The sequence below is a fragment of the Cupressus sempervirens genome, chromosome 3 (assembly GCF_028749045.1).
Source record: "Cupressus sempervirens isolate cs-2001-9-10 chromosome 3, ASM2874904v1, whole genome shotgun sequence".
In the NCBI taxonomy this organism is placed as follows: domain Eukaryota; kingdom Viridiplantae; phylum Streptophyta; class Pinopsida; order Cupressales; family Cupressaceae; genus Cupressus; species Cupressus sempervirens.
In genome coordinates, this window is record NC_143120.1 from 679,259,513 (window position 1) to 679,272,758 (window position 13,246).

Below are 13,246 nucleotides of genomic sequence, written 5' to 3' on the forward strand. Positions count from 1 at the left end.
CTAAAGTAGATCTCTGTATCATCATCTCATCAACATGGTCATCAAAGGTAAATTGATGAGCGTACCTCACAGTGTAATGCTGATAGAATGCGCCAATCTCAGTCAGTGGCTCAGACTATAATCCAGATGAAACTAACTACAATTGATCATTAACCATGTTGGAACTGACTACTACCTCCGAAGATATCACCAAGGGAGTAGTATTACTAGCAGGAACCATGCCAACTGCCGACTCACCAACATCACACATGATCTTTGATACATCTCTAGTCTCGGTGCCATCAGTACTAGAGGCCACCACCATGTCAGGCATAAAACAATTTGCTACAACACCCAACTCAACTGAACTTGACTCTAGTGGGAATGAACCTGATATGCCAATGTTAGTATCAAGGATGGATGCATCCCCATCTCCACTATCTCTGACAATCTTGGCCATGGACATCCTCGGATCACCAAACACCATAGCGTGTGACTGTATAGAATCAAGTAAAGACTGTAGTCACTCTAACTCCATGGCCACCTTAGCCAAATGAAACTGTGACTTCTTGAAATCCAACTGTGTACTCTCAAGAATCTCAAAAGTCACCTCAAGCTACTGAGTAAGCTCACTCACCTCATCTTCCTTGGCCAACAATGAATCGTATGCTGTACTGCCCCACTCTATAAGATAATCTCTATCGGCTACCAACTACATATAATCCTGTCTCAAAATTTGGATAGCCTCCCATAAAGAGTGGAACTCTGTCAAGGAAAGATAACTGCCTTCCTGCTCATCACTAGTAGGAGAACCCCATCCATAAACTTCTAACAACTGAAGAGTAGCATCAAAATGCTGGCAAGTGATAGCAATGTCTTGGTCACTAACTCTCAACTGATTAGACACATGATGGCACTGGCTTGACTGTCTCCTACAAACCTCCTCTGATGCACTGTCTAAAGGAGTATCCTCAAAGTTACTAGTCTCTAGAGTATTACCATCCATGTCCTGTGAATCAACTCTAAAGCTCATATCAACATACAGAGTATCAAAAATTGTAGCACTACTGTCCAACTCCTCTGTACCCAAAGAAACTAAGTCTTCAAAACTGCCCACTGCATCCTTTTGGATGTCATCAATGCCAATATGATCCTGGGACTCATCTGTACACACTGCCAAATATGAAAGATCATCAACACATTCTAGCAAGTATGGTCGACTGGATATATGAACAAAGCCCAACACCAGTGTATAAAAACTAATACCAACATTGGACAAGCTGATAGCACAAGAAAAGAAAACACCGTGCAATCTGCTAATCAAATCCATGATAGCACCCAAACAAACACTGCTACCAAAAAGTGTTAAAGATCTCCTATCAACTGAATCCCAAATGCCAATATAACAATCTTGAGTCCATATCTGTAAACTAGAATTAGCTGGTAACTCAAGAAAAATCCTCACTTGAGTAATATGACCAATACCAACTAACTCCACATACCTATCATGATGAGATAATGAAGTCAAAATACTGTCTTCACTCACCTCCAGCTGGCGGGATAAATCATGTGAAGTACTACTAGCCTCAACCTCATGTAATGAAGCATCTAACTGTGCCTGGTACTCTCTCTCAGAAAAGTCATGAATGCTCAATGTCTGCTAATCTCTACTAGGTATCTCACCATCATGCACAACAACATCCTCATAATCATCATCCTTGAGGTCAAATCTATCTATCACTCTTTGACTAAAATCATCAAATGTAGTTACCTGATCATGACCTTGAGTAGTCATTCCATGATACCACCAATCATAGGCTGCATCTTCCAAGTGTAGAATTGCAATTTGAACAACATCACTCTCCTTCATGGGGTTAAGTGTGAAGAAGGTCTGTAATTTTTGTAGCCATGCTCTAGCTGAAATTTTATTTGTTCCATCAAAAGTAGGTGTTATAAACTTGCTTATTTTATTTTTGAGCTCTCTTCCACTTATGTCATGCTCCCTTTTGTACTCTTTCTTGGGCATCAAAGTGTTCATCATATCCACATATTCTCTAAAAGGAACTAAACTACGAAAGTCATCATCTAAACCATTGTAAGTAGCTCGTAATGCAATCAAGTTACCTGTAACCTCTTCCATGGGATTAAGGGCTGGATTTGGCACTGGTGGCTCATCTACATGCAGAAAAATAGTTTTTGTTGATTGAAAGGGTGTGAGTTTTCTTGACTCCTCTGAAGTGATCCCTTTCTCATTAATAGATGCAACTCCTTGCAATTTTTCTGTCAATATTCGCAAAGCCTCTCTAGTTTCTGCCAAACTATCCACTGTTTGCTTCTAAGTATTTTGGATGTCTTGGAAGATTAGCCATACTTTTTCCTTCTTTGGATTTTATACTTTTACTTTCAACTGGAGGTTTGATCAAATTTTTTTTATTCTTTTCTCGCTGTAAATATCTCTTTTCTCTTTCACTTAGTTGCATGCAACCACAAATTTTGACATGTAGCTGATTAGAAGCAACATGCAACCACCAAATTCACCAAGAACTAACATGCAAATGATTAGAAGTAGAATGAAACCATAAATTTTGACATCTAGCTGATTAGAAGCAACATGCAACCATAAATTATGACATGCAAGATTTGGGTAGTTATCAAAACTAACATGCAAGATCTGGGTAGTTGTCAAAACTGACATGCAAGATCTAGTTAGTTGTCAAAAATGACATGAAAGATCTGGGTAGTGTCAAAAATAACATGCAAGATCTAGTTAGTTGTCAAAACTGACATGCAAGATCTAGGTAGTTGTCAAGACTGACATGCAAGATCTGGGTAGTTGTCAAAAATGACATGCAAACTTCTACAAACCCTCAGGCTGGCAAGATCATGGCTCCGATACCACTGAAATGTCCTTTTACTGATTTTATATGATATTTCATGCCTCTAATCAGATTTTCAAGATCAAACAACTAATATCACAAAGATCCACCAAATTTCTCAAGAAACCCCGAATCAGGTATGCCGAAAATAGTGCCAAAAGCTTCACAGCTTCACCTATTATTAATAAATCTAAAAATGGACATTTTTATAGAAATTTCAGTAGCATAACAGCCTAAAAAATGACATTTCTAGATCTGTATAGCCTTTACACAATAATTCACAAATGTAGGACAAAAACTATGCTCATCGGGCTCCCGAAATTAACACAAAAATGCCCGAAAACACCAAAAAAACACTAATAATCTATCTCAAAAGTTTAATCACGTCCCAATACATATATTAAACTCTATTTTAACATCTTAAAGTCTGAAATACAGCAGAAACCCAAACTAATATGAAATACTCAACTGAAAACACCAAACTCATACAAAAAACACACCCGAAAACCCACCAATGTGCACTGTTCAGCACAAAGGCAAACTTTGTATGAGCATGCACATGGAGTGGCTTCAAACTCCCATCCTTAGCCTTCCTAGAAACCTGCAAACTCTCATTCTTGGGTCTCCCTGGAAACCTGCAAACTCCCGTTCTTGGGTCTCCTTCTCCACAGGTTTGGCAGCCTCTGAAGAATAACAAAGAATAAGCAAAAATCAAGTTCTAGAATAGCCCAAAATGCCTCCAAACCCCTTAAAAGAGGGCATAAACCTAACTCACTTCCAAGAGGGGTTAATAAAACACATTTTAATAATAATCTTCATTTATTAGTCCATTAGCTTCCAAAGATTATCCCCTTTTTCCAAAACTTCACCTTTTTGGGCCTGCCTGCCTTAGCAAAGATTATTATTTTTTAATTATTTGAAAAGGGGACATGACATTAATATATAGATTTAGGGTAAAGATATGGAAGGAAATAAAATATTAATGAATCACCTTGAAACATGTAGAGAAAGATAAATTTTAGCTCTAAACTATTTTTGAACTTCTAATCATGAATCTTGGAATGAAATGATGAAAGGAAAAAAAACCTATAAATCTCTCAGGAATCTAAGACTGAAGAACAAGGTCAACTTGGGAAGATGAACTACAACTAAGTTGACATAGTTCGGTGATATAAAAATAATGACTCTATAAATCTTACAAATAGTAGGCTTCAGATATGTAAGCCTTTTTGCTCCAAACCTACAAACCAACACAAAAAATAAAGGTTTTGGGTTGAATGATGAGGATTTTCCTTGGTCAAGCCCTAAGTTAAGGAAAAACCTATAATTGAGAAATGTAAATGTAAATGACTCGAAGACAAGATAAATGTTAGGACTCACCTTGCTTGCTTGTATGTAAATGTGTTGTAGATATTGAATTAGGAATGTAGGGTATCTCCGCTATTTGCAATAGATTTTTCATAGTCCCATCATTGTGCCATGGATATAAAAGGGCATCAATGAAGAAGATGATGAATACTTTGATATAGATCTTCTCCCTTGATGGCCAACAATAAGCCAGATATTGAAGAGGAAATGCTCACAAATGATCCTTAAATGCTATATATAAATTTCCTTAATCAAATGCTTGAAAGTCTTGAATACTTTAACTCATTAAATGCTAAAATCTAGACTTGAGAACATGATTTTGAGAACATGAATCAAATATCTTGAGACTCTAAAATATGAAAATGAACTCTCTATACATCACCTTATATGTGAATTTTTGGGTGGTGTGAGTGCACCAAGATGGTGTACAAAAGGGGGGTATAAGTGGACACATTCTTTTCTGAAATTAGGTAAACTTGAACTTGGATGAGACATTTGAGTTACATCCACTAAAAATGACAAGATACATAAAATATATAAATTGTAGTACTTTGAATAAAATACTAGAGTTTTTATAAAATGGATAAGATTAAGTGGGTCAAACCCTGTGCACATAAAAAATAGTTCCTAAGTTTTTTAGAAAACATAACATAGTTTGTTTCATGTGCAACAAAAAAGACATAGTTATATTTAGTATTTTGCATATCCGTTTGGTAGGATGATAGTTAAGAGTAATATCTAGAAGTTGTGTATTTTTCTTAATTTTATGATGATTATTTTGTTTATGAATTATTGAATAGAAGTTACATCCTAAACTTTTTCTACCTATTTGTGTGCTAAGCATAACTTGCATCAAAATAATTGAAAATGGAAACTTTTTTTAAAAATGTGTATATAATAAAATGTACAACAACAATATTTAATTCATTTTCAATTTGGTTAAGTATATCAAAAGTTATTAAAAAAAATGGTAGACATATGTCTGTGAGGAATGCCAAGACATTGGTAAAAGTAATTAAAGTTTACAATGTTAATGTTGTCCAAAAAAAAAGAAAAAAAATGTATGGTTAGAAAGCTAAGAAGACATGTAAGATTATGGTGCTGATTTTATAGATACCCACTTCACCATTAACATACCTAATGAAGACAAAGATGATAATTCATCTTAGAAGATGACAAAATGTCTAAAGGAAAAAAAATTGAGGGAAAACAATCTCCCAAGGCTTTGGGTCATTTTCCCAAGCTATCACCAAGTCATAATCCAATTGGGTTTTTTGGATTCAAATAACCCAATCAGGTAATGAAAATTAAAAATGTATGCATAAACCGATTGGGTTTTGTATTACTACTTCACAAGGTTAGATTGAGAGAGAGGGAGGGAGTAGGTTATGTATTATACTAAACAAATAGCTATCATATCCCACAATCCTTTTCTCCATCCCATACTCTCTCTCATTTTTTCTCTTTATCCTATCCCCATCTCTCTTTCTCCTATCCCCTTCTCTCTCACACTCTTTATATCATATCCACTAATCTCTCTCTCCTATCCCCCCTCCCTCTTTCTCATATCCCCTTCTCTCTCTCTCACTCTTTCTATCATTTCCCCAAATATCTCTCCCCCCTTCCCTCTTTCTCTCATCCCTTTCTCTCTCACTCATTCTCTCCATCTCTCTATTTATCTACCCCCACTCTCTCTCCTATCCCCTTGTCACTTTCAATCATAAGAAAGCACTTCATGATATAAAGGATATCTTTTTGGATGCCTTCAGCTTGCAATCACCAAATGAAGCCAAGCCAATAATTGAGTAACTATTAAACATAGTTGACTAGGTGACAAATGAAGACTAGGACAGCAATGTTAAACTCATGGAATGGTCAAAGAGAAAATTTCAAGGAAAGGTGAATGAGAAGATATCAAGTGCAATTGCACTTGAACAAGTTGACTTGGTGAAAAAAATTGATAAAGTCAAAATTGTCCTTGAAAACATTTTTTCATTATATAGGAAGCTGTACGATTTTTCCATTTTCACTCAAGAAACTAATCAAAGAATAATGAGCTTGGAAAGAAACTTGAAAATCTCTAGCATGCAATTACCTAGAGATCCAACTCAGAGTGAGAAGCATTTTGCACAATTCCTTCACACACAAAGGGAGTTAGCTATACTAACAGCAGAGAAGGCCAATATTAAGGCAAAATTGATGCAAATGCAGTCCTCCATAACCCCACATTTAGAAGTCCTCCAAAAGGAACAAGTGTATGTTGAGATAGTTTTAAAGAAAGATCCAAATCTTTCTACACTTGATAGACTTGTCCACCTTGCTATAGAGACTGACATCTAGCACAAGTCACTTACATAGCTTTCAAGAATTGTGATGCAACTCTAAAAATAATAATGGAGGTAAATAGTTATTTTTTGGCTAAGTATGGTATTGACCCTTAGAACCCTTCGACATAAGTGTCAAAAAGGGGGAGAAATGATAATAAGATAGGGGGAGAAATAATAGTAAGGGATATATCTATTTTAGGGGGAGAATGCTATAAATTTTTGTTTGCAATTACAATCTTTCATTCATTCTGATATAGTCCAAAAGGGGAGATACAAAATTTTGGCAATCATATGGAAAATAGCTCTGATACAAAATGTATAAATTCCATAAGCTCTGATAGATCAGATACAAAGACATAGGTATAGAATACAGGTACAAGGCAGAAGACAAAGAGTACCAGGCACATTCAACACATAATTTTGGTTACAAGAATGACAAGGCACAATCAACTTAGGGGGAGTTAAGGTATTTTTTGAACAAATCTTTTGAACAAATTTTGAAATTTTGTGGATAAGGTACTCATAAGGAAAAATGAGTACATGTCTAGTTAAGTTTTTTTGACACTCATGTCAAAGGGGGAGATTGTTGGTCTTAAATATTTTTGACATTTGAGTGTCTACACACTTAATCACTTTTTGTATTGAATCCAAGTGCACAATGTGTGCCGAGTAAGATTTCCAATAGGTGCCAAGTGACTTCAAGTGCCCAATAGTATATAGGTTCCGAGTGACATATAGGTCGAGCAAGCCAGAATGCTTCATATGTCAAGTGAGTCAGAATCATAAAGGTGCTGAGCAATCCAGGATAGTATGTGTGTCGAGCACCAGTATTCCAATATGTGTCGAGTAACACATAATTAGCATATGAGTTTGTGCCCTCACAAACTTAGATGTGAACTATTTTTGGAGCCGAAATAGAGAGATTTTGAAGGAGAAAAAGGATAAGGATGAATCTTTTTCATTCCCCATGTGATTTGCATGCAGCCAATTAGAAAAATGGAGAAGGCATGCAACCAATAAGAAAAATGTAAGGAATGAGCGGGAAACTTGAGATTCAATATGGATAGTAGATTTATACCTAACCCTAAGTCTTCAAAATCTTTAAAAGGAGGTCAAAAACTCATTGCATGTGCAGATGAGAATAGTGTATGGGGAGATTATAGAAAAATTTAGTGTGGAGAAGGAAAGACTTAGAGGAATAGAGCAACAATTTCATATCTAGTTGATTAGAATAGCATAAGGGACAACGAACATGACTAGATATCAAATCTTAGAGGATCAAGATTAGAGAGAGTAGATCAAGTGCCTGAATCTAGAAATTAGAGATTGCATACAATTAGGTTCATTGTTCTAATACTTTCTTTCAATTGTATTGGAAGTTGGAATTCCTATATTGATGGGTTAGCTTAACAACTAGGTAGGAGAACCTTCAGAGAAGGTGATTGAAAATCCTATGTATTAGGTGGGTTTAATAGCCTATTGTAAATCCTTTAATAGGGTGACACTTCATGTAAAGTGTTTGTAAATCCTCTAATTAGATCACCATTGACATAGTGTAAAGCCTTTAACAGGGTAGGCCTTTCATAGGGCGGACTATTGGAAGTGGTCAAATAATTATTGTTGTAGTAATTTTTTTGGGTATCATCCCCACCCCAGTTTTATCTTCTCATTCCTGGAGGGTTTCTAGGTTACCAAATCTAGTGTTATGTGTTATTGCATGTGTTTACTTTATGTTCATTTATATGTTTACATGCATGCAGTTTATTTTTCAATTATGCGATTTAAAGGATTGAAAAAGGTTAAAAGTGTGATACTTCTAATTCACCCCCCCTCTCAAAAGTACTCTTCCCATTTTGAACATTCCAACACTCCTCTCTATCTTTCACCTATTCCCTCTCTCTTTCTCCTATCTCCTAACCTATCTCTATCTCACATATACCCTTTTTCTCTCTTTCTCCTATCCTCTTCTCTCTCTCACACACACCCCAATTCACTCTCTCACTCTCTTATTCCCTCTCCCTCTTTGTATCCCCTTCTATATTTTTATCCTAGCCTTACCCTCTCCTCATTCTCTCCATCACTCCCTCCCTTCTTCAATCTACCTTTGTGTAGTAGTAATACATAACCTAATTAGGTTATTTATCCATATGGATAATGTAGTTAGAACTCAATAACTTGATCTGGTTATACAAAACCCAATTAGGTTATTGAAAACTATAAATAAAACAACATGTCAATGATTATTTAGTTGTTTTAGTGTAGTCCACTAGATTCTATTGTTGTTTCACATGTATTACTATACTACGTATGCAAGTGTAAGGTTTTTTGTGCTTGGAAATGCTAAATTTTATATTTTTCATGTTCCAAAATCTTATTTTATGTTATTATTGTGTGATTGAGCATAAAATAATCATGAAAATTTGTTTAGTTTTATATTTTATTATTTATTTTATTCATGTTATTATTTGTAGGGTAATTTGCATCTATAATCATGGGAAAGAACAAGAGGGGAACAAACAATTGAAAAATGAGAGGCATCAAAGGTAAAAACAAGGGAGCATATGAGAAGATTACATGAAGGTGCATCATCAAATGGCTCCAATGTCTATGATGAAGATCTACCTATTGATATTGATGTCACAAACACACCTAATTTGACAAACAAAAATGTTCAACATACCCCAATTGAAATGATTATGACAAATACACTTACATCACTTGATGCCCCTAATAAGACATTTCAAGTTGAAACGATGAATGAACATGATGTAACGAATGAAAATATAGAGCATGTACATACATTAACACCTCCTAGAATAATTTGTAGAAACCAAAGTTTCTAATTGACATTTATGGAAATATTTTGAAGCCAATGGATGATAAAATGTCAAAAAGAAATTGTAGGGGAATTTCTCAAAAGATTTGGAATAACTATTTTGAAAATTTTAATCAAATTAGAAGATGCCAATTTGTTTTTAAAATGGTTAAAATTTTGAAAAGACATGAGAATTTTGGGGTTACGACATTTGAAATAGTAGTGAAAATTGAATTGTTAGAAATCTCTTTGATGCATAACAATCCATCGGTTCAAAAGCACATACTAAAGATGCAATACAAGTCGAAAAGTCCTCATATCAACCATAATGGGAAAGGAAATGGAAAAAACTCATATGGTAAGAAAAATAAGTAATCATTAAGGATAAGTAGAACAATGTTACTCAAAGCCTTAGTAAGGTGAGAGAAAATTGAGAATTCTAATGAGAATTCTTTTTGGTGATTCCAAGGTAAACTCCCACATAAGGATAAATTTATTGTTGATAAACTAAGAACATTAATAGAAAAATTCTAGCATGACAGCACAAGGGCTTCACCAAACCTAAAAAATGAATTAAAAAAACAAACCGTGAGCCACATGCAAAACATTTTTTGGACATAACTCAAACACAATTTTATGAAATTTTTCTTCAAAATTTTTCTCAAATTAAAATCAGCCAAAGGATTTTTGAGATGACAAAACGATTCTATGTTAAGATAAATAATACATGCACTACATGTTGTTACAGTTTTCATGTTGAGTTTTTTATGCATTATGATGTTTATCATTATATATGTTGTACTTTACATACTAACAAAATATTGTAGGAATGTGGTCTACAATAACCTCCTAAGTCACTGAGAGAATTTATTGCAAGTGTACTATGTAAATGAGATGATGGGTACTTTTATTATAAGACCATGTGTTTAAAAGGTTTTTTCCCTTAATGTGGTGGTTTTCAAAAGTTGCATAGATGTTTACATCTAGATAAACACATGAAATTTGTAAGACACTAGTTTCTCTTGGAAAGTAAAAGTCAATTATATATGTTGTTAAAGATATAAAAGAATTAAAGAGGTGTAAATTAGTAAAAAGTGATGTTTGTATAGCTGGTTTTATGAAATTGTTTCAAGATAAAATAGTTTATGAGTACATAGGTCATACACATAGAGCTAGATGGTTAGATGAGAAATTCAAGTTGTGTAAGGACACTTTTCCCTTGGGTATGATTGTGTTGGTTGTTGAATTCACTAAGAACTATACACTTAAACCTCAAAATGAAGTGCAACCAATGTATTAAAACTCTATACAAGTGTCAATTTTTGTACACATAGCATTTATTCGTGCACATGATAGCATAGAGGATAACATAAAAGTATTAAGAGAATATCACTTCTATATTAGCAATGATCGAACCCAATCATCAGAGTTTGTGCAAGGAAGTTTTAGAGTTTTATATGAAATTTTGAGGTAAAGATATGAAAGATACAATCAACACATTATATTGTTAGACAATTGCACTACACAATTCAAGAATGCAAGGATGCTTTATTGGTTTTGTAGGATGCATGTGACAAGTGGAGTGTGAGTTTTGGATTTTCATTGAGGTGGGACACAGAAAGGGAGAGCATGATGGTGCTAGAGTATGTGTGAAAAGAGCCCTTAGTAGAGATGAATTAAAGTACGAAGGTGGCACAATATTATAAAATGCTAAAAAAAATGTCCAATGGTGCAATTCTATGATGGGACCAGGTAATATAGGAAAGTCTATGATTTTCTAGATATTTTTGGTTGATACATGAACCTAACATTGAAAATTTTCAAGATTTTTGTGCACTTACAAGATCAAGTGAGATGCATTCATTTCGAATTTCAAATGCAATGCCACTAGCTATTCATTCTAGAAAGCTTGCATGTTTTTGCTCTTCGTGTATGCATCATTTATGGGATGAATGTGAATCAAAGGAGTGGGTTTACCAATGGTCTTGTAGACCTTTACATCTAATTGATTCATATCAACTTCCTACAACTCAACCAAATTGAAGCATCAACAGATTTTGAGCATGTATTTGACCTTGTTGAACTTGGTACTAAGTTATCATTTTAATACTTAGTTAAAATAGATTACTTACAATTTTGTTATTAACTTATCATTCTATATAATGCAGGTCATGTATATATAGTTATTGCATATGAGAATAACGATGAAGGAACAAATTACTTTCTATGTCGGTGCATTGAGCCCAAAAAGAAATTGATAGCTATAGTCATTGATGGTGAGGATATTGAGTACCCAATAGGATCTATCATTATGATAGGAACATAGCTTAGAAGGTAGTATACTTTTGTCCCCTGCCATGAAGATCTCTTTAAGTCAAATTTTCAGGTGTAATGTATCAATTTTGACTTTGAATTGTCTTTACAATCAAATCTAAGTACCCTATCAAGAATTCTGGCACATGGTTATTTGAGGATTTTGAGAGACAAACATATTCTTCATTAATATATCCTAATTTTTGTAGTAGATATTCAATTGATAATGTATCATAGTAGGCCTCTTAACAAGAAGTTGTGAAAAGTACATGAATCTGATCATGAGGCAATACTTGATACAGTAAGGGTTAGAGCTGGTCTAAAAGGTTCCCTTGATTGATTGTGTGCTATATAGCTGAATCATTCTACATATGATAGAATAATTTTGAAAATTTTATATATATGTTATCTCAAATGTTGCAAATTTGCAGTGATGTGCATATGTAGATGCCAAATTTTGTATATAAATTTGATAAGAGATTTCACATATGCATATTTAGATGCCAAATTTTGTACATAAAAACAATAGGACATGTAACATATGCATATGTATAAAAATCCAATAAGAGATGTCACATGTGCATATTAGATGCATAATTTTGTATATAAAAAAGAGATAACATGTAATATGTGCATGTTTAGATGCTATATTTTGTATAAAAATCTGATAAGAGATGTTGAACATGTGCATATTTATATGCCATATTTTTTATATAAAATCGATAAGAGATGTAAATATTGTGAATTAGTGTTATATGTTTGTTATAAATTTGTCTCTTGAACTATTTTTTGTGGGTTTGATGATATCCTTAAAAAAAATTCAATCATCTTCAACTTATATGTATTTAGATGGTTGTCCTCTTGCAATTTTCTCCCAAATTTCACAAAATGTCAAGAAAAAAAATTATAGATTTGGCTAACCATTTGACTTCTCTACAACATATACAAAGATTGGATAGGGTTATATTAGATCGTGTCCTTGTTGTCACACTATGTCACCCCTTTTAAGGCTTAAGATAGCCCTCTGATTGGCACAAGGCATGGTGATGATGTCATCATGAGGTCAGGGTTAGGTTTTTACCATAGGTCACATTTTTGGTTAAGTTTGAGATGATAGGATGGTCATTTGATCAAATTAGTGAAAAGTTGCAAAAAAATGTAAAAGTTGCATTCTGCAACTTTGCACCTTTCAAAAGTTGCTTGAGCAACTTTTGGCAAGAAAGTTGAAAAGCATTGAAGAGGAGTTCCAAAATATTTTCCCCATGCTCATATCCTTGAAAATTGATAGTTACAACTCCCCAAACCTCCATTTGTAACTTTTTGCTAACATTGCAAAAGTTGCTCAAGCAACTTTGCAACTTTTGAGCAATTTTTGTTCTTGACATCTTTTGATCAAATGGGTCTATCTAAGACTATTCTAGGACCCTATTTAAGATTCCTAAGATCTATTAAGTAACCTAATACCTTATTTTACCATCCCTAATAAATTTTAACCTATTGAGCAACTTTTGGCTCATTGAGCAACTCCAAATATAAGTACTTATTTGTAAATACAACTATTTAATATG